Source organism: Canis lupus, chromosome 11 (genome assembly GCF_011100685.1).
Source record: "Canis lupus familiaris isolate Mischka breed German Shepherd chromosome 11, alternate assembly UU_Cfam_GSD_1.0, whole genome shotgun sequence".
Classification (NCBI taxonomy): domain Eukaryota; kingdom Metazoa; phylum Chordata; class Mammalia; order Carnivora; family Canidae; genus Canis; species Canis lupus.
Window position 1 is genome coordinate 59,742,086 of NC_049232.1, and position 24,431 is coordinate 59,766,516.

The following is a 24,431-nucleotide window of genomic DNA, read 5'->3' on the forward strand; positions in this document are numbered from 1 at the left end:
TTGATTTTAAGCTACTCAGATATGGATATTTATACAAGCAGATGTTATTATCCATCTAACATTAAGAACCACTTCCAGAGTAGGACATTTAATGAATATGTATATAAAACACATATTTTACAATTTTTGTGAGGTCCAGTCACAAAGACTTCTTTTTTGAAACATCTTTATCACTAATTCTCCAGTTTTGTTCCTCCCAAATCTCTGATCATCAGCTCAAAAAACTACTTACTGTCCATGAATTCCTGAAGATTCTTATTACAAGCCATCTCATCTTCTAGGCAGAGGCAATGCTATTTCCTGCTTAAAGGTTTTTTTGTTTGTTTGTTTTTTGTTTTTTTTTTTTTTCACAAATAAAAGAACTTCCTTGTATATGTTTAGGACACTTCTGGATGAGATTCTAATGGCACAGCAGTGAACTTTTTGCTGTTACAATCAATAAAGTCATTTATAAATCAGGCTCATATTTTCTAACTCATTCAATTATTTATAAGTCATCCACATGAATCCTTTACTGTAAGTTAAGGGCAGAGGAAAAGTGAAGGCAAAGTGTTGGAGATATAAGAAGTTTTTTTACCCTCAACTAATTTATGCTTTCAGAACATCCTTGGGTCTGGTGTCATAAAAAGTACGCTCACTTGAAGAAAGGAATGCTTCAAGGCACAACTGCCTTAAGGCCAAGCAGACAGATACCATCTCCTTGATAATGGATGGCTTGGTAGGGGGAAGGTTCTCTTGTCCCAGGGTCAGATGTTCAAACTTCAAGGGTTTAGTAGCAGATAAAAGGCCTTTCTTAAAAGGAGAATCACTATTAAAGAGGGAATGACTTTAATGAAAGAAAGAAACTAGGGCCATTAAGGTGAGTCTCTCTGATTAGGTTTTGTCATAGTTTAAATAAAACACCCCCTTCTGCTACAGGAATTGTGAGCATCAGTAGATCTGCTGAATCATAAAGCTGAACACCAAATTGCTCAATCTGAAACATAACAGGTAAAGGAATTAAATGTTAAAGCTTTTCAATAACAGCTAAATGGAGTAGCATATTCGAAAGCAATTTGAATTGCATCTATTTTTTTTTTCATTCTTGTTTTATAAAAGTATAACAGAAAATGCAACAATACATTAGTTTTGGGTATCTAACCCAATTTGATATTTACAAATATTGTAAATTGATCAAAGCCGTAAGTCTAGTTAACATATATATAGTCACAATTTTTTTCTGTGATGAGAACTTTTAAGAACTTCTAAGTTGTTACTCCTAACAACTTTCACATATACAATACAGAATTATTAACTATAGCTGTCATGCTGTACATTGCATCCCCATTATATCCAAATGTTTACTAAACTCACCAGGTGTTATAACTCATTTTTACTGAAACTGGTTCTACGATGCATTTATCTGTACCTTTGAAGGGGATATCCCAGTATGCTGCAAATCACTGTACTTGAAGAAAGTTTGGCAGGGAGAAAATCTCTGTATTTTCATCACCTGTCACATATTCTTAGATAAGAACTTTTCTTTAATAAAGAGAACTATTTCCTGTTTTCAAGATTTTTAAAAAAAACTTGATGGTGGCTTAAGATTTGGAAGTACCCTACTGAGCTGCTGTCCCTGCCAGGTGAAAGCAGAAAGCTTTTTATGTTTGCTGTTTACTGGTTCAGAGGGGGAAACGTTATCTCTGAATCAATAACAGCCTACCAGATGGATGCCAGGGGCTGTATTGATTTGCTTTAGTAAGGAAAGTACATTTGGGATAGTAGTTGTAATTGGAAAACTACCTAATTAAGTTCATGATAAAGCTCTGTAATTCCCAAGGACAAATTTATGTTTTATCTAAGCCAAAAAATGAGGAGTTAAATGGTAATGTAATAAGGATTATCACTTCTGGAATTTGCTAATTTTATGACGTGTGATTTCCACAGCAACGTAGTGTTGCTTCTGACTCAATACCGACATGCAGAACTATTCCAGGAATCTCCATTTGATCTTTCTCATAGTCATGAGTTTCCAAGAGAAAATTAAATATGAAGATGTGGTTAGTTGAGAAGATGTATCCTTACTATTTACTCATAAATGGAACACATTTTAATGGACAGATTCCACTAGGCCTAATGTATGATTGACTAGTTTAAAAATTGTATCATTTTATTTATCATGAGCCTCTTCCACATTTCCTGGTGGGTTTGAGTGACAAATTTGTACCAAAGGAACCATTACTATCTCAGAACAAGTTTATTAGTCAGAGTTCAATTAAAACAACACACACACACACACACACACACACATACACACACCAAGGATTATAAGAATACAGGCTCTAATATGGAATTTAAAATATATATGAATAAAAGAGTAAGTAAAGATGTGCCTCTACCACAGCAATGTCCAAAATTCCCCCAAATAAACTCTTTATTTTCTTTTATGCTGTACCTTGGATACAGAGGTACAGATCACTTTAGGGCATGGTAAGAAGGAGAGTCATAGTATCTATTATTTGATTACAATATGCTTCTTTAGATGAACCCAGTCTCCTTTATTTACAAAAAATACCTTGAATTGATAACTACTGAAAGTTTGTAGCTTACTATTTTGATGGTTAAATAATCAGATTCACTGCAACTGAAAATATTTTGCCTATTTTGATTATGAATTCCAAGGAGCACCTCACCTGTTCATTTCTTTTATTCCTTAGGACACCATGAACAATGGTAATGAAAAAAAAAAAAAGAAAGATCCTTCAGGGTTAGATTGTTTTAGATTGTTTTGTTTACCATGTTTATCCTTTTGTTTATTGAGGTAAACCATAACCATTTGGCCTTTGAACAAGTAGAAACTTGGTGCTTCCACTTCTCATCTGGTACCCTGCGATCCTCTCACCTTAATTTGAAATTAGAGGTCTATTTAAATTATAGAATCTTAATCAGAAAACAAGACTACAGAACAGAGACACTTAAGCATTTTTCAAAAATGCTGTTCTCTCATTAACTGAGCAGCAAAAAGTTAACATAGCAGGCCTGAGACTGCCTTCCTTAGAAAGACCTACATGTAAAGTTGGAACTTGGCTAGATTCCAGGGACTTGGATTTCAGACGGGTTCACCCAATTCCTAGAACTGATAAAAATGCCTCACTATGCCTAGATGGTTTGTATAAACAATATGGTTTTTGCTGAACATCTTTACTTCTGAAGTCTGAAATGTTGGTACTTGCTAAGAAGAGGGTGCCTATGCGACCAGGTACCAGTAAAAACATTGAGTAGTGAATCTAATGAGCTTCCCTGATAGTATTTCTCACATGCTGACATCACTCCTTGCTAGAGAAACTAAACACGTCCTTTGGGCCTCCACCAGGAGAAGACTCTTGGAAGCTTGAGCTTGGTTTTCTCCAGACTTTCCTCCCATACATATTTTCCCTTTGCTGATTTTGTTTTGTATCCCTTCTCTCTAATAAATCATAGCCTTGGGTACAACCACATCATGAATCCTGTGAGTTCTCATAGTGAATCATTGAATCTGGGAAGGATCTTGGATACTCCCTACACACCAATATATTTCTTCAGGGTTTGGTAGAGGAATTGTTTATGGAGTTCTCTAGGATGAGAGGGGCAATAGGTGAGTTACATACTTAAAGTCTGCTACATCATTTCTATTTCCCCAATTCACTGGATTCACTTCTCCATATAAAATAAAGGAAATTCTGGTACTTCAACTTTGTCTTTGCATCCAATATTCAACCAGTATGTGCACAAAAATTACAATGCCCCACTGCTAGTGTTAGCAAAACTAACTCAAAGATTCTGATAAATGTACTTTCATTAATAAATTCAGCTTGATTAAAAATGTTATTCTTTTCTTAATCAAGCATGACAAAATCTATCCCCACACACATTTTCAATATATATATATATATATATATATATATATATATCAGAAAAATCTTCCAGCTACTTTTATGTATTCTTTTATATTCTGGAACTACTCCTTCACTCCCAACATACATGTCTGAATTTAATTCTAGATACAGTTGCATAGATAAAGAAGAGTAAATATAATGCAAAAACAAGAGAAGAATTTGCCTTATCTCCCTTATAATTCCCTACATTCAAGGACATTACAATTTATTTAATAGAGAGAAAAATCAGTCTCATCAACAGAAAGGGCACTTTAGTTAGTAAGAACTTTCTGTCACATTTTTTCCCTATTTTTCTTTTTCTTTTTTTTTTTAATTTCAGTAATGTTCTTGGGATTTTGAGAGAGGTAAAAATCCTTAAATTCTAACTTATTTCCATTTCTTGGTATCCCACAGTTAAAACAATAAATCCCCATATTTTATGGAACAGCCCAAGCAAGTTTGCAAAACAAGTAGCATTTTAATTTAGTAACCTGAAAGATAAAATTTCACATTAGCCTTTCAGTTACTTCCACTTCCAGCATTAGAGTGTAAGAGATCAATTTTGGATAGAAATAGAAAGTCTGAATTGTTCATCTGGTGTCTCAGATTATTAATTGCCTGAATTGTTTTGGGTTTGTATTTTGGTTTCTTTGTTCAGTTTTTTTGCCTTTGTTTTTGCTTTATAAGCTATCCAAGTTTAATATTTATGGATATCTAATTCTGATATTCCTTCTGCCTCTCTTACGCTTGTATGGAATTGGCAATTCTCTCCCCAATGATTTATTTTTATTGGGAAATTATTTATAAATATACATGATTACTTGGTTATTTATCTACTGTGTAGTACATATCCTTTTATTCAAACTCTGATTATTAAATTTGTGCTACCTCTAGCTTCAAATATGCAAGATAACCATCCCACTCAAATTCCTTCCATCTAGGTGTCACTATCTATAACAAAGTTTTTGGATGTCAGTAGTAACCGACTCTGAAATGGAATTTATTGGACAGCTATCGAATCACTCATAGAAACAAGTGCTAGAAAATGCATCTGTGAAAACTATCAAGAATCAGGAGTATGCAGGCAACTGAAGTCATGAATTTCATGAATTCCAAGAATATAACTCAGGAACAATTTGATTCTATGACTCTACCACTGGACACGAAGTATGGCATACTTACTGAAACATCATTGTCAGCAGCAGAAGAATTAATTTTAAGATGTTTCTGTTTATTTTTACACTGATTTATTAAAATCTTTGTTGGGGGGATCAAATTGGTCAAGTTAGGTTACCTGACCACATTCATGCTGTATTCGACCTTCCGAGCTTTGGCAATAGAGTAGTCTAGAATGTGGAAGACGCTGCATCTGGAGGGACCCATATTCTGATGGATTCCCAAAACATACTGCCCATCATCTGAATTCCATTCCTACTTGCAGTTTATAAGCTATACTTCCTCCAACTCTAGAAACTTAAATAAATAACTATTTCCTATGGTTCTAGGTTGTATCACACTTTAGAAACAGATATTAAACACTATTAAAGATTATCTATACTTACTTAATATAGTGTAAAAGTGAATCAGATTTGCATTACTGGTTTTGGCTTAATGACAAAATGTTTCCCATAGCACACAGATTATTTGAGGGTACTTTGCTGGATACAAATGGAAAGTGACACAAATATAAAGAATTGCAGCAAGCCGTTAAAGTAAGGAAAATATATTATCAGAAATGGTTCACAAAGCATACATTTAATGATGGTGCCCTTGCCAACACTTTTCTGTGAGAAAAGGATTACTATCAATTAGGCTTTATTTTCTAATAAAGAGAAAATCCCTCTTTCTCCCTGCTTTTTTTCCTTAGAAAGTCTTGGATTTATGATATAAATTGATTATATTTTTAGCTATGCCTAGGCTTTAATATTACTACTATATCTGCTACTAGCTAATGTGCTCTCAGGCTCAGTATGCCATAACCAGTTCTAAGGGCTTTGCAAGCAATATTTCATATTTTCCCTGCCCTCTCTAAAATCCTGTGAGTTGCTGATTATGATTTCCTACACTGATGAATGCATAAGACAATGGCTTTTCTTTATCTAAAAACACAAATTAAAAGAACTTTGGATCTAAAACAGCTGGGTTTCGATCAGTATTTTGACAGAAATATGATTAATTAGATATTCTTTCTCAAATGCTTATTTTTGATAACTACATTGTAAAGACCACTCTGTTTTATGTATACCCATTGAATCGTTCTCAGTGAGTCTCTAGAGAAGTTTCTCTGAAATCATACTTATTGCATTTGCATAAAACTTTCAGCTTGCTGAGGATAAAAATAATATTCCTAAATTCTGATACTCAATAATGCTATATTACTTAAGAGAATTAAGCTGGATTTTAAGCAGTTTGGGCATGAGGTGGTTTTTTTTTTTAATTTTTATTTATTTATGATAGTCACAGAGAGAGAGAGAGAGAGAGAGGCAGAGACACGGGCAGAGGGAGAAGCAGGCTCCATGCACCGAGAGCCCGACGCAGGATTCGATCCCGGGTCTCCAGGATCGTGCCCTGGGCCAAAGGCAGGCGCCAAACCGCTGTGCCACACAGGGATCCCGGGCATGAGGTTTTTAATCTGCTTTTCAAAAAATTCTTTGTACCACCTTGCCTTTCCTGGATTTTATGTTTACTTGTGAAATATGTTCTAATCTGTAATAGCTGCTCTTTACATACTACTGTGCAAATCAGTCAGACTTCAAGCTTATATGGTATTTCTGGAGAGGAACTGTTTTCCCACTATTTTCTCTTCCTCTGATCACCAGCACATTAACATATCAAGACATATGTTTGAAAGTTACTGTGTTGGGTCAGCCTTACACCACTGGAAAAAAATATTTGTTTTTTCTGCAGGGAACAGAAAATAAACTGTGACAAAACTTCCAATTTTCCCGATACTCATGTTACCAAATTCACTTGCAATACAGTGAATTGTCAGTTCCCATTTTAAAACCTAAAGTTGGTGCTTAATTTTAAGCCTACTATGTATTCATTTACTCTTTTGCTCATTCTGTTATTTTAAAAATATATTACTTATAGTTTTCCAGATACTGTATTTTCCTTTGATCACTGATGATAATTGTTTTCTTATATTTCATCTTATATTTCATTTGTTTTTTTCCCACTTAATCAGAATTGTGTTCAAATTGATCTTTCTGACAAATATTATTTGAGGGCCTTCTTTGAACTCTGGATTATGGTAAGTGCTAAGGGGTCACACTGGTCAGCAATATACAAAGAAATGCAATCTGGATTCATATTGGATAGGTCACCTAGCAAGTGAAAGAGATAAATAAATCCTAGGGGCGCCATGAGGTAGTAGTGAAAATGAAGAGTTTCTAGACAGCACATACAAGAAATAGCATGACAAATCACAGGAACTGAGGAATTGAACTTCTGCTATCAGGAAAAACAAAATAAAACAATAATTCATTACTCCCTAGTTGGCTTCAGATATTCTGCAGTGCTTTGTACATTCAAAGGACAAATGTGAGAAATAATTAACACTTAAGGCAAGATTTTGAGTTTTGATTCCCTGCATGACTTATACTCCAAAAACTTCTGAGAAATGTAAAATTAAATGGATTCATAATTTTTATTGAATTACATTTCACAATCTATAAAATTAAAAATCTCAAGAAGTCCTAAATACATAGATGCTTAAAATATTACTATATACCGTGGTTCAGGTAATCTTTGGGAACCTTCCCAATTGGTAACAAGAAACCATTAATGTAATAATAAAAACTTAAGAATTGCTACATGGGAGCAGAAATGAGAGATGAAGGACTGAAAGAGCAATTAGTTCCTTTAATAAGCTAAACAGTTGGGTTTGATATTTTTATAGCAAAGCAAATAAAAGAACATGGGCATTGTAAATCATTTTTTAATTGGGAAAAAAATAAATTCTGAATATGCATAATCTTCCTGCTGAGGACTATAATAACAGCAACTGTATTAGTCAATTATGTCTACCCGTGATTTTCAGGATTTGTTGTGTAACATTTCAATACGAATTAAATATGTTAAGGGAGATATGGTTTTATTTCATAATATATTTCAATTCAACATGTAAAATTAGATTCCACTACAATCTTTTAGAGCTTACAACATTCTTTCACCAAATTTGTTCTCATTAGATTTTACAACAAACCCCTGTTGTTGGTAGAGCACATTATTGTTTCCACTTACCTGACACTCGAAGATACTAAATAACTAACTTAATATGAAAAAAAAAATAAAGCCACATGTCTCATCCTCTAATTCAGAACCCATCAACCATTCTTCCTTGTAATTTCCACAGCTTCCTTTTTTTTATTAAAAAAGTTGAAAAGAAAAATTAAGTGGAAAAGTTTTTTACACTACATATCTTCAATATACCTAAATAATGTGCCTTTTCTTACAGTTCTTCCTTTCATAGTTGGTACTGCATATTTCCAAGTAGGTTTTTGCATCAAACAGGATCTTATCTGGTTGAATAAAAACTCTCTACCTTGGCAATGGCAGAATGAAGTTGGCAGTATTAACAGACAGGAAAGTGCCTTTTAGACAAACCCATTTAGCCACTAGGATGCAATGTCTCAAATATAGCACTGAAGAAATATTTTTGAACAAGTAATTATCCTGATGATACCCTCAATCCATTACATACGATATCATTTGTGTAAAAAATCATTTGTATTCCCAAAGACAATGTTTGTCTAAAGTCTTCATTCAAGCTCTTAAGCACAATGTAAAATTCTCTTTTAGAGAGTAGAGAATGTTATGTGTTTAGGATTAAAAAGGGTAACTTTGAATTAGAACTTTTATGATACAAATACTGATTAAATATAAAGAAACATGGTAAAGTAATTAACATCTTAGTATGCTATTGTTCTCAGTCTCACAGCTTGCTCTTTCTGTGAAGAGGCGTTGTTTTGGGCATTGCACACTTTTCCACATGATTACCATGGGCTCCTTAATTTCACAAACATGGCTACCTACCCAGAGAGAAGACTCTTTCCAGTTCCTCCTTTAAAATCTTGGGATTCTAATAGACCTGGTTTGGACTAAGGACCACACAGAAGCAAGTGAGTATGGATAGAGAGAAGGAGCAGTATTCTTAGGGGGCCTTCTAGAGCTAAATCTTTGCAACAAATAGCTAGAGACAAAACAGTAGAATCTTATAATACAGACCTCTTCATATTCTCAGAGAGAAGAAAATATTTTAGAGCAGCAGAGTAAATTCAGGATTTCCTGAATTATGAATAGTATCTAATTTAATGTTTGTGAAAATAAATAACATAAACACTTATCACAAAATTTAAGACTTACATAGAAAACAAAACTAAGAATATTTACTAATATTTACTAAGAATATTTTATCAGGAAGAACTGATAATAAATGTTTGTAACTAAAAATAACCATTAGTTTCACATCATTAGTAAAATTCATATTAGGAGAGAATATATTTAATATTGAATTAGTAATTATATATATTCTTATTTCATATTAATATAAGAATTTATTGCATTATTTCCAAAGTAACCAGTAGTGTGAAATATTTCTGGATGTCATATTCCCATTTATCAGAGGTACTAAGAATATCTGAACTATGTGATCACTATTGAGTCCAGGTTATACTGAGTTTAATCAACATCAGATGTCATGCATAGAGCTGATATGAAATGTGTAGAATGAACAAATGCACCAGACATTTCTGAGATGTTTTCACATTCAAAATTCATTCACTAATAGGTAAACATTTGTTACCTAGAACAGACTGTAATTTTGTGATTTTTTTTTTCAATTCAAAGATACCTAAAATTTCCTTTGATCCTGCCAATCCACAACCCTACTAATAAAAAGTATCCATTTTATTGAATTAACCTGGAACACAATGTTCACGATTTAAGGTTAGTTCAAAACATGTTTCTGATCTACCTCAATATTATTAGCTCCTTGCCATTTTTTAGGAAATCATACAATCTTGCACTTGTGCCTGGTTGTCTGTCATGCTCTTTACATGGTTTTGGACCATCATTTGCTGATTCTGCTAACAGAGAGGAAACTTCATTTTACTATAGTTTTTCTTCCCTTTAATTCTACTTCAGAAGTTCTTAATTCACTCTCTTTATAATTCTTCTTGTAGTTTATATCTTCTTGTTTCGATTCCTCTTTCAACACTAATTTAAATAATAATGACATAAGAATGGCAATTAGTAGCAATACCTATCTAAAAATTAAGGCAAGAAAAACTAGTATTTATCTAAAAGTATGGGGTTGAGGTTAAGCAAATAACAATGTTTTTCATCCCTTCCTTCCTTCCTCCCTTCCTTCCTTCTTTGTGAAGAATTATTCAAAATATTATTCTAATACTTTCATTTTATTAGTTAAATGAAGCAAACAGCTAAAAATCAAAACCTGATTTCTCCTAGAAATATATGTTATCCACATACTTCATTATTTTAGATGAGTATGTTACTACATATTTCTATACTTCTTAAAAATAACAGATTAAAGTAGTTCTGGGTACAGAGTTGGTCCTTCTAAAGAATTTATTAAAACAACTGATAAATTAATTTCTGGCTATCAGAATATGGCAGGTAATACATTTTGATGAAAGTGAAAGGAATGCTTTGGTGACTCTTCATAGGATCTTCCATTTGAAATGAAATAGAATTCAAATATAGTCAATTGGGAGATAGATGAATGCAAAATATACCCATCATAGTAGGTAGGTATCCTTGTTCAAATCCAATCAATATTTTAAATTTAAAAAATAAATAATAAACTCTGATAAATATTTAAAGTTTTACTATTGACAGTAAAAGAACAGAGTAGATTGGTGCATGTCATTTCTAATAGCCACCAATGAAGAGAGGTGGAATGAGAAATATCCTAGTGTTCAGTGAAGAGTTTTAGATATAAAGTGTAGAAAAAATCAGGATAGAAATTTAAAAATGGGGTACAGAACCTATAGAGGATTGAAAACAGCTTCCCCATCAGTAGGTAGACAGCACTGCAGAGGAAAGAAATGGTTTGTGTGGTAGTTAAATAATTACATTACTTTTAGCATTAATTTCCTGCTTTTTAAAATAAGAAGTAAAAAGTATATTTGGACATTATATATCATTTTAGTTCTGCATTGACCTTGAAAGATTCCTGCCTGACCACTGTTTTCATTTCTTATGTGGATTAAATGATAACCTAGTCACAAAACATGAAGTATATGCATAGCAGTTATTAAACTAGCAGCCTTGGAGTCAAACCAGATTCAAATCTCATTTCCACCACTTATTGGTCATTTATTTAATTTCCTAAGGAGTCTTTGACATCAGTAGTGATAATTATTCTCCTATTGCCTTTGAAGCAACTGGGGAAATTTTTGAATTATGAGCATAATAATTTACCTTCAATCTGGGTTAGGTAGCATTTGGTTCTATCAAAAATAAAACTCATTTCTTCTTGCCCTTGATTTCAGGAATTGTATTGTATACAACTCTGGTTTCACACATGATAGGGAGTTTTAAAAAGGAGAGGGACAAATTCCATGCCATTATTCATTTCAGAACTTATACGAATCATTTTACTTCTCTTAAGTGCCCGGGGTTACCTATAGCTTTTAGTTTTATTTTGTTTTAAAGATTAATGTTAGTCTTCCCACCATATCTGTTATGAAAGAGAGAAACAGATTTGGCAAAGGAAAGAGTTAGAGTACATGGAATGACCTATGGTGATTATTACTAAGTGGAGTTTAAAATAATTCACCCAGAGAAAACAAAAAATACTAATTCAGAAAGATATATGCACTTCTGTGTTTATTGAAGCATTGTTTATAATAGCCAGGATATGGAAGTAACCTAAATATCCCTCAATAGATAAATGGATATAGAAGATGTGTTGTATAGCACACACATACACAATGGAATTTACTTAGCCATTAAAAAGATAAGAACCTGTTATTTGTAACACATGAGTGAACCTACAAAGATGAATATTATGTTATTCACTTATATGTGAATCTAAAAATAGAATAAGCAAACAGAAAGACAAAACAGATACATAAATACACAGAACAAACTGATGGCTGCCAGAGGGAAGGGGTTGGAAGGATGGGCAAAATGGGTGAAGAGGAGTGGAAGGTATGGGCTTCTGGTTTTGGAATGAATAAGTCATGAGGATAAAAGACACAGCATAGGGAACTTACTCAATGGTATTGTAATAGTGTTGCATGGTGAGCACAGCATAATGTATGGAGAATCTGAATCACTATGTTATACATCTGAAATTAATATCATATCGTAATATTGTATGTCAATGACAATTCAAAAAATTATAAAAGGTGAAAAATAATTTTAATTAAAGGAAGGACTATAATAACAATGGATACAACTATGGACAACAAGGCCTGAGAGGGCTTTGGTATGTCTAAGTCCTTAATTTTATAAGACTAATCATCCTAACTGTGTCTGATCCTGATTATAGACCAAGAGGCCCAGATCAGCCTAGTCTTGGCCAGGGTACAGTAAATATCCTAGACAGATGACTCCACTGTCTCTGTCAGCTGTGGAATATAAACCTGAGACAGCAATACAGAAGAAACATTTCAAGAAAGTGTTCAGTCACAACCCAGGAATTCTGTGTGAGCAAGGAATCCAAGACTTTGAAGGTTCATGTGCTCTGTTTTTATAAAATTCCATCATATTCCTATTGACTTCAGTTCTTTATGACATCTTAATATAAATATTTTACAAAGGTTTGGGAGTTTCGTTGCTATTGTTGTTTATTTAAAAATTAATCAGCAGCTCTTATTTTCATTATTAATCTATTCAACTAAGTGCCTCACCATGTTCTTTGTTCACTGAAAGGGCTTGATGAATGACAAATTAAACTGACTGTAACTTTTACATTTTACCTAAACTTCTTATACTACTCTTCTACTCAGTGCTCTGATGCCTTTTTAATGTCCAGGTGATATTTGCTCTGCTTCTGGAATATGCAGCCTATCAAAGATGTAGACAGGATGAATGCAAGCTTCAATTCTTGGTTTCTTTGGAAAAAATCTCTTGTCCCCCTTAGAAGACAAATTGAGTTTTCTTTACCAAGAGTCTTGGCTATAATGCAATCTGTATTGCATCTGCCTGATACAGTTATGTTTAACAACCCCTCTATATGATTGCAATCCTGGTACATCACATTTCTGCAGATATGGCTTTGGTTAAGTCTTTCAAATTAATCATTCTTCCTTTACTGCACTCTGTTTTCGCTGGGAAAGACTTCTAGATGTCAGTATAGAATAATATCTTCCATTATATTAGAGGCATGAAAACAGGAAAACAAATATTGTATAGAATTAAGACAAAGGCATGCCAAGTACTAAGTCACTTCTCTGTCTACAGTTTGTAAATGGCACAATAGTTAAGTTATGTTCTTTGGCATTTGTAACTAAAGGACAGAACAGATGGTAAAGTCTAATTTAAAATTAAAAGAGGGAAAATATTTATTTAAAGGAATGCACTGCCAAGATGTAATTTATTCTGTGTAGGGGGCAGGCATGTGTTCAATGAAGCTTGGCCTTAACTAGAGTGAGATAATATACTACAAATTGATAGGCCCTCACTTAAGTGAATTTCCATTACGAAATCCACAGTGATGGAAAAAGATTCTTCACTGCATTTGCCATGTATCACCCTGAAATGTTAAGCACAGCACTTTAAACTCCATTATTGTCTTTGGTTTTCAAGAAACAATCCATATAAGAGACTGATGACTAGATATTAATTATTGGATTTATGTTAGAAAGAAAAGACAATCTGATTTCATTTGAAGTCTACAGGGATAAGATATTGAACTTGATATTCCTCAGTGGAAAAAAAAAAAGAAAGAAAGAAAGAAGAAAGAAAAAAGAAAGAAAGAAAGAAGAAAGAAAGAAAGAAAGAAAGAAAGAAAGAAAGAAAGAAAGAAAGAAGAAAGAAAGAAAGAAAGAAAGAAAGAAAGAAAGAAAGAAGAAAGAAAGAAAGAAAGAAAGAAAGAAAGAAAGAAAGAAAGAAAGAAAGAAAGAAAGAAAGAAAGAAAAAAGCCTAGATAGTAAGTCAAGTGATTTGGGAAACAGTTTAAGTTTCTTAGGTCATTAAATACTGTATAGCTACTTCTTAATTTTCTATGAAAGATAAATTCCTCTGACATTCCTAACTTGAAAATTGGGTTAAACTGTTGAACCTCACTTCTACTGTTAAGTAGCATTACAACTCATTATAATATAGAAAATGATATTCAGAAGCATTTATAGAAATTGGATATGAGAGACACAGAGAGAGAGGAGAGACACAGGCAGAGGGAGAAGCAAGCTGTATGCAGGGAGCCCGATGTGGGACTCGATCCGGAGAGTCCAGGATCATGCCCTGAGCCAAGGCAGATGCTCAACCGCTGAGCCACCCAGGCCTCCCAAGAGACTTTTAAATATTGTTTTTAGCTATTCAATAACAAGGAATTAACTAACTACTGAGTAAAACTACTCAGAAAAGTAAAACTTATCACTAACATGATGGCTACCTTTCTATGCCGTCTATAAAATGTAAATTATATTAGTACTAACCTCATAGATTTGTAAAGATTAAGTGAGAGAATATGTAAAACTTTTAGACCCTGGTGTGGCATAGAAAGCATTTAATAAATGTTAGTTATCAATATAAATTTATACATTTTAATGGCCATTTTACTTCTCATAGATAAGATGTAAATGAAGAATTTCCAGTACACAGGACCATTCCCTCAATTTCTCATTGAAATGGAAAAAAATGTGTTGACTTTCTAATAATCTATACTCAGCAAAGAAAATAACAAACATTTACAAAAGAAACTAATGATTTATATTTGAGAAACAGACTAATATCAAAACCAACCTGATAGTTGTAAATGTGAAACCAAAGGCAATTAAACATTCATTAGAATAAGAAACCGTAAAGTCAGGTATAGTAAATATCTGAGTCATAAATGTAAACTAAGAGATCATGAATTGGCCCTTGCAATTGAGACAGAAGAATAATAAGTAGTAGTGGAGTTATTAACATCTTATAGGTAGAAAGTTAAATTACTAGTCAAATGAATAAAAATAGAAGACTAAGGAAATTACATAACCTGTCAAAGTTACAAAGTGACAAAAACATAAGAATGGGAATTCAAATGCACAACTCTCACACTCAAAAAAGCATGCTCTTTCATTGCTGCCTTTTCCTTCCGGGAGTAAGAGTGTTTTTACTTAATAATCACTAAGAAACAATTGTTTGAACAAACAAATGTTTAGGTGGAAAGCAAGAATTTTCACACAAGCACACTATACTAATTTACCAACTGGTAAGGGACATTAGCCACTTGTTCATAGGCATTATCCAGTTGCTGGGATTATTTGTAACATATTTAAGGTCAGACATGGAGTTGGGAATAAAACAAATGGTTTCTATTTCAATCATATGCTGGGATCTTAAGGTTCACTGAGAGATACTCCTTTTTAAATAGCCACAAGCGTATCAAAACTACATCATCGGTTACATTTTACTTTGACAATAAAAATGAAATTGCTTTCATTAGCCTGGTTATATTCAGACTAATAATGACAGCCACAGAAGGAACATGCAAGTCTATTTCATCCACTTATCTATACTGAGAGATCATAGATAGTGTAAATAAAAAGACAGGCCTAACAAATGGATTAAGGATTCTCTTCCTGGGTGACTAAAATGTAACAGTTTCACAAACTCTGCAAATTATATTGTAAAAAATGTTTGAGTCCATTTAAATGTTATATTTTCTCTGCTTGTCACAGATGGACGTTTCAAAGCCTTTCCTACTGAATGAATATAAATGTACATTATTAAAACATTCTTCATTCCAAATAGGCCATGATAATTCACTTTTAAGTGCTACAAGAATAACTCAGTAAGTGATGTGGTTGGAGTATGTCTAGCTCAGTGCTTTGTTTACCTGAATTCTATTATGTGGACTATGTAAAAATCATGCCTAACCCCTCAATTTTTTCCAATAAAACTCTTCCAAATAAGTGTATCCTACCAATAGCCAATAACTAATTTTTAAAGTGTAATCATTAATCTGCTGGAAGTGTTCACTTCTGACTTACTATATAACCACTATATCAACATATAAATAGACATTATAGAAGTATTTCAGCAACTTGATACAAAAGCTTTATGGAAGGTACATACAGTGATTAACAAACTGGATTAACAAGTCATTGTTAAATAAACAAATGAATCAATAAATCTTGTGCTATATGTAGTACAACTATGAAGGATATCTGGCCCTCACTTTTAAGACCTCTTAAATTCAAAGAAAAAAATTCAATGCAATAAATGCCAAAACAGATCCTCTCTTGAGTGATGCAGGAATGCTAAAAATACGGCACGGAATTTATTTGGTTGTTAAAAATCCAATGATCTTATTTAGGTAAGAACATTTTGGGGATCCCTGGGTGGCTCAGTGGTTTAGCACCTGCCTTTGCCCCAGGGCGCGATCCTGGAGTCTCGGGATCGAGTCCCGCGTCAGGCTCCTGGCATGGAGCCTGCTTCTCCCTCCTCCTGTGTCTCTGCCTCTCTCTCTCTCTCTCTCTATGTCTATCATAAATAATAAATAAATAAATATTAAAAAAAAGAACATTTTACTCTCCTTTGTGTGAACCCCTTTGTTGGCAGCATGCAAGATGTCCTATTCTCAATAACAACAAAAACAAAACAATTAAAATATGGACAAAAGATTTGAAAAGACATTTCTCCAAAGAAGATACAGAAAAAAAAAATGGTCAACAAGCACATAAGACTTCATCAGTCCTTAGGGAAATACAAATTAAAATCACTAGATACTATTTCACAGCTTTAACAAAAACAGAAACAAAAACAAAAATCACTCAGATAGTAACAAGTATGTGGATAAGCTAGAATCACACCTTAGTTGGTGTCTTCCTCATTTCTTACTTCAGTTACTGAAATAGTCTCCAGTTGTGGACCTTATCTATAAGTTTCTGTATGCCTCAAAGTAGATCTTTGCAGAAGGTAAATATGATCAGATATAATTTGCATTTAAACATTCCATAATTTATTACATTTATCATTTTAAGTTCAATATTCTTAAAATATATTTCCTGCTGTAACTGTCCATCATCATTTTTTAATTATTTATTTTTTTAATTTTTTTTCCATCATCATTTTAACTCCTTTCATATTTATATATCCACATGCCTTTATTTAGCCCCAAGCCTCTGATTTATTGTGTTTCTTTTGCCTTATGGGCTCTTCACCCAATCTTGTTTTGATGCTCATCCTAAAGAAATCAGCTCTGGTTAAACACTACCTCCTAGTTTTATTCTCTCTGCCACATGGCTACCAATTATATACACACTTATTATTGTCATATCATCTATGTATCTTTCTTATTGCAATTACCAAGTTATTTTGTACTTAAAATGCTTAGTATAATATTGAACAGTACATAATCATTACAGATCTGTGAATGCATAAAAAGCTTTATAGTATGAACAAATTATATCTGTTTCCTGTTGGAAATGTTTGCAACTAGAATTGCAGTTGTAGATAAGAGAGTACTGGCTTTTTTCTTTGAAGATGTAGCATTGACTTATAGGGAAAGAAAACAATAAAAGGTAAACCAAAATTACACAAAATTCCTTATAAGTGTAGTATGTATTAGGAAAAATAAATTAGAGTGACATAAAATGGAGTAATTGCTTTTGGAGAAGGTGTTTTGTTTCAGATAATAAAAGGCCTTTTAGAAGGGATATCATTTTAACTAAGATATGAATAATAAATGGGGGTCAGCATAATAGTAGTCCAGACAGAAATGTATAAGATGATAGATGATAGGCTAAAGGCTCTGAGATAGGAATTATTTGGCATTTTTATGGAAATGAAAACAAGACAGTGTGATTGAAAATTAGAAAATGACGCTGAGGAGATGTTCATATGTTTAGTCATAGAAGGCAGTCTTTGATTTTACTATGCTATCCCATAAGGACAGTGAGAAAACCTCAATAGTTTTTAAGCAGGGAAGTTACATAATCTGAGCTATTTTCAAAAGTCATTCTAGATGATCTAAATCAATTCTAAGGAGACAATGGATTGTGCCAAAAATAGGGGCCAGGAGACCAATAAAAAAAGTGATTATAGGGGTGCGGAGGGGGGGATTGTCAGTTAAGAAGATTGTGTCTCTACTTTTGGCACAATCCACCGTCTCCTTAGAATTGACTATAGGGGTGCGGGAGTGGGGGGGGAACAGTCAGTTAAGTGCTGGACTCCTGGTTTCAGCTCAGGTCGTGATCTCAAAATCGTGAGATCAAGCCTTGTGTAGGATCTGTGCTCAGTGTATAGTCTGCTTGGGATCCTCTCTTCCTCTCTCTCTCTTTGCTCCTCTTGCTCATGCTCTCTCTCTAAAATAAACAAATAAATGTTTTTTTTTAAGTTATTATAGTCTTTTAATGAAGCACTGAAAGAGAACTAAGGTAAAAGCACTGCTGATGGAGAAGTGGGTAGATTTCATTACATCTTTTTAAGATAGTCTGAATAAGAATTGCTGATAGGTTACACAGCAAGTGGGTTACAGGAAGAAGAATATAGACTGTTACCTGAAGTCATTTGCTTCACAATTAGATAAATGGGACATGTAAATATGTACTGGAGTTTGGAAGAAAGAGGAAGTGCAAATTACCTGCCTTCATATGAATTTGGATGTGCCTAACATCACTCAAATGCAGACATTAGGTAGATCTATGTTATCACAATAGAATGTTAAAATTTGAAACTGGAATAAGATACAAATTCTCAGCAGATACCAAATTCCAAAGCAACTCAATGGCAGATCTCCCTGAGGGCTGACAAAAGAAAGTATTGGAGGAGTTATTTAGATTATTTACTTTCATGAACATTTACATTGTGTGGCTAGAAAATGAGAAAGTTGTCGAAGAAGAAAAAAGTTGTAAAAAAAACCTGTTCTTTTTTAGCAAGTCCCACTCTGTCCTATTCATGCTCTGCAAACTAGCTAAAGGCTGACATGGTCATGAGAAGGAAAAGATGCCTACCGAATGTATGGCTATGAGAAAGGAGTAAGCAACTGTAACACTGGACATGATTTGCCAACAAAAGACTGGATAGGTGTGTTTTGGAGAGGGTGGAGGTTCTCAAAAATACCAACAAAATTCCCCATTTGGGTGACAGTGAGATTTAAACAACTGCTAAACCTGGACATAGGAAAGCATTGTTCGACAACATTAATAAAGAAATTCTCTGCCTTTTTAACTTCTATTTCCTTCCCATTTCCCCATAAACACTAAGGAAGGAGAGAATTATATACTTACTAGTATATAATTATATACTTAACTAGTAAGGGTACTAATTATACCCTTACTAATTGACAACATATACTGTCAATTAATAAGAAGTCTAGCCTGCAGCAGGACTGTGCTGAGAAGTTCAGAGTTTTTATTACATAAGTAAAACATTTTTATTACTAAATTGAGATCATGTTGGCAATTTATAATAATTACACAACTTTCTGGTACTCAAGAATCACTAGGAAAAGTATGTGGCCTCACAAGCTTTTATCCATTTGAAGGGAAGAATGATGAATGGAGATACAAATTGGAAGCCAAAATATATTTAAAGGCACAAAAGTGAATGAGTTAACTTAAAGACTGAGCCTCAAAGATGCAAATGCATGCTGTTCTTACCTCAGTGGTTCTGAAGAGCCATGTGTGTATATCAGAAAAGGATTAAATAATAAAGAATGATGTAATTTAAGACTATATTTTCTAATGGCAGAAATATCAAGCCACCTAGCAAATGTCTGGATCTAAATATTTTTCTAGATATTTTTTTAAATATTTTTCCAAATATACTTCTAAATATTTTTTCTTTGAATTTTGTTAACCTTCTATTTATTTTTTTGTTAACCTTCTATTTAGAGGAAATAACTATTCAAATGAAAAAAGAATTATTTAGCAATAATCAAAAAGATCATTAAGTATATCCTTAAAATATTAAGTCTCACTTAAAATTCAGTATAATCTTAACAAATACATACAGTATTATAAAGAAGGAAAAAACTGGAAGCTAAAGCTATGGGATATAATGGGGAAAATCTAAAATATTGGATTCATACAATATAGTATTGAACCCAGGCTTCAGCACTTCTAACCTAGAAATTATTCTAAATGACAAAATATATCAGTCTCTTGTGATTATTATATAGATTTTGTGGAGTGATTCAGGCAAAGTACCTTGTATAACTCTCAAAAAATGTTAGTTTTCTTTCCTTTCATAATATTTTCTAAAGAACTTATTTTTTCAGGTCATACTTTCTAAATATTGCATTGCTAGCTATATACAAGCACACAAATTTTTAAAACCTACCCTTTAATTAAATCTCAAATATGGCTTGTGAACTACTTACAAAAAGCTTTCCTCAGTCATGAAGGTATTTTCTGATTCTTTTGCACTGCTATTTCTTCAAATTATTAATAGGCTTTGAAGACAGATTTCATTTCATTTAAGAGATTTCACTCTCACAGGCTCTGGTGCTCACCCCCAGGGCATCCTCTTCCCATAGCCAATTGATTCATTGCACAGTTGTTACAGTTCATTAAAAGAATGAGGGATGCTGATAATTCAGAAGATGAAATTCATTGGCCTCTCTGGGTCAGCTACCACTGTGAGTTTTGCCTTGTGGAAAGGGGCCACACGATGTGGAATAGTAAAATGAAAAACAAAAACAAAAACTTCCTTTAAAGCCTGTAGGTTTGGCTTAGTACATCCTTTGTAAATAAAATCAATAAATGTCCCCCAAGAATACCAAGTTCTGGGTTTATTTCTTTTTTCAAAATTATTTTGACCATTATTGTTTTACAGTAGGCAATGTTCATTATGATTCAGTGTGAGTTGTCTTTATTTTTACTTTTTCTGGCAACACTGATCTCTATACAGGCAGCAATAATGGAATTTTAATACCAAGAAAGACCTTATATAAATACAAAATAATTAATACAATATAGCAGTATTGAGAACATGGTCAGTGACAGGTATTTAGTAGTATATCAGACAATGTGTTAAATGCTCAAAATTTAGTAATAAAAAGGCAGGTGTAGGATGTAAGCAAAGAAAGACAGGAAGCACTCCAAAGTGCTCAGAAGACTTACACACTTTGCAAACAGGATCTGTGTGATTGGACTAGGAAAGTGAGCTACCTTTGGTGTAACCTATGACACTGAGGAGTGGAAGGATACCTGGGTGGCACAGTGGTTGAGTATCTGCCTTTGGCTGAGGGCGTGATCCTGGAGTCCCAGGAATTGAGTCCCACATTGGGCTCCCTGCATGAAGCCTGCTTCTCCCTCTGCCTATGTCTCTGCCTCTCTCTCTCTGTGTCTCCCATGAATAAAAAAATAAAATATTTAAAACAAAATAAAACAAAAGACTGAGGAGTGAGGAAATTTATCTCCCTTTTCCAACTGGTCAAAATTTAACCCATGATTCCCCTTCTATTCTAAAATTCCACCATCTGATCCATTTAAAGGCCTTCAGAAAGTCTGATCTCATATTCTGTGATGTGCTGTTTCACCTAAATCCAGAAAATGTGGGAGGGAAAAGCTTCAACTGACTGTGGAGCTATTTGGCCAGATACCAAGGCGAGTGTGTGTGTGGAGGGGGGAGGGGGGCTGGTTTCTTCAAAGCATGTCACTTGTAGCTTCCAGATGCAGTATGAGAGAAATGTAAGCACTTAGACAATCCAGGTGCCAATCACAGGTGAGGGTGTACTCAAGGAATATTTCCAACAAAATGCCATAGACAGTGCAGACAGTAGTGCAAAATCTGTTAAAGAGTAACTGAGCATTTAATGTTTAAGAATTAATAACTGACTTAATGGATGACTAAAAGTTAAGTACTAGACAATTGCTTTGTGAGACATAAAAGATGGGAAAGTGAAGATTAAAAAAAATAAAGATTAAAAATGTAGTTGTTTTTCTATGAATGATGTTTTATTTTCAGTTTATTGTAGAGCTGTAATGTATGCCTCTATAAAAAGATTTTGAAAGAGAGTAATTCTTCCTTAAATACTGAGAATGATAGGGAATTATAAAAAAAATGTTCATTAAGATGCTGGAAAAGAAAGCAATCAATCATTGGCTAATTCAGCTAAAATAAAAGACAAATGGAATATTTGCATAGTGTTCATTTTAATAAAGAAAGTTTACATACTTTACATCTCCTAATCCTTTTCCTTTCTTAGTTATCAAATTAATCTTTTCCAAACTATTTACATCAAGATAAAAGAGCTGACTGCATATTTTCATAGTTCAAATCAGCATCAACTTCTCTTCTCTGACAAACATATAGGGAACATGTGCAAGTAAAATGTGTGATGTGAACTTCTAGTACCATATTTGATAGTTTAATCAATGAAAGAAATTATTTTGGAAGTATATAAAACTATTCCCCCAAACAAAGCCTTTCAGAAACATGTTTTAAGGCTCCACCCATGGCTGTGTCCTATGGAATCCGTATTTTTGAAAATGTGTTTTTGCAAGTCCATACTATACTATACACTACATACCATAATCCCCCAATTTTTTCATTAAAGAAACTTTCCCTATAAAGTAGGTCAGATAGATAATAATATAATATTAATTTTCAAGTGTTTGCCATATGAGACTCACTTAAAAACACAAATGATTGCACAGTTTTATAAATCTGAACTTGTTAATACTTTTTAATGCCTGTAAAATAAAGTTTAACCACTACAGCTATCTATTCAAAATCAACCAAAGAATACTCTAGGGTATTCATAATGTAGAGATTACAGGAAGCACAGCTTGCAAACAGGATCTGTGGTTATGGTTAGTGTGTTACCTAAACATGGAAGTATAATGGCAGTTACAATAGGAAGAAAATTTTCATTTAAATTTGAAAAGCCTTTTGCTACCATGACAAGATTTGTGTTTTTTTGGACAGTGAAGAGTCTGGACTGCTATAAAACTGAAATATGCCCTGCACTTGTATACCTTTCTCCTACATCATCTGCAGTTCTCTATGTAGATACTGTCAAGTCAGAGGTTTTTCTTTAAGATTTGTATTTATTTTTTCATGAAAGACACACAGAGAGAGACAGAAACATTGGCAGAGGGAGAAGCAGACTCCCTGTAGGGAATATGATGTAGGACTTGATCCCAGGACCCCAGGATCATGACCTGAGCCAAAGGCAGACACTTAACCACTGAGTCACCCAAGTGCCCCAAACCAGACTTTTCTGATTGCACTTGGGATCGTGTACAACCTCTCATATCTCTAGACCTTCAAGCACCACCTGAAATCCAGGGTTAGATTTGCCTTCAGAGCTCCCTGATTAGATTTTGTCTTCTGCTTGACTGTCAATTATGATGTGTTATCAAGTACATACAGCAGGAAGGAATGCCCTACAGGGCTTAGCATAATATTTACTTTTTCTCTCATTAGAAAATATAAAAATATATTTTATCATATTGATGAAACAAACATCACATGGAACAATCAGGTAACCAGATCACATATGTTGCCCTTTTTCTTTTGAGCATATACTTTCAGCAACAGAACCATTTCAAAATTAATAGCAACTTATAACTTTGCTTTTAATATGCATCATTCCCTAGAACCAAATTTTTACTTAAGTTTTTTAGTGAGTTACCTATTTGAGGCCTTTGCAAACTCCACTGTGTACTTAAAAGATAAGAATTCATGGGACAACCTCGGCATTCTCATTAGAAACAGCATGTCCAATACCAAGAGTGTTTCTTCAATCTGCTTAGCAGACACAGAAATCTATGGAGACCTAGTAATATATTTTACAATTTCTTGCTGCTACATATACTTTCTCAAGAAAAAGGCCCATATATTTTGATGAGGACAAATTATAACTTATTTCCCAAGTTACTTTTGTCTCCACTGAGCTTGAATCCCTCAGCAGTGCTGTGCAATCAGCACGTCAAAACTAATGATGGCCTATGTGCAGGGCACAAAAAGTTGAAACCAACTGCCTGAGGACTTTCTAACTGCTGCCACAAGTCTACATGTTTCTTTTCTATTAAAAAAAAAAAAACAGTAACAGAAAGAAAAGGATAATAATTGTAAGGAGGCAAAAAGGGAGTTTGGCGGAGACTGAAAATACAGAATTTTTTTTTATCTGAGAAAAATTTACAGATAAGATATCCACATTGTAGCTTAAGAGCTGTGCACATTTTTGTATGTATGCTATTACAAAAAAAAAAAAAATTAAAGAAATGACCAGCTGGGAAGATGGCAAAGTAAGAGGATCCTAAGCTCACCTCATCCTATGGATATAGCCTGACAACACCTACATCAATGTAAATAACCTCAAAATTGATCCATAAACTGGTAGACCCATAAACTGGTAGACAGACTCTCCACAGCTAAATGAATAGAAGAAGCCACATTAAAGAA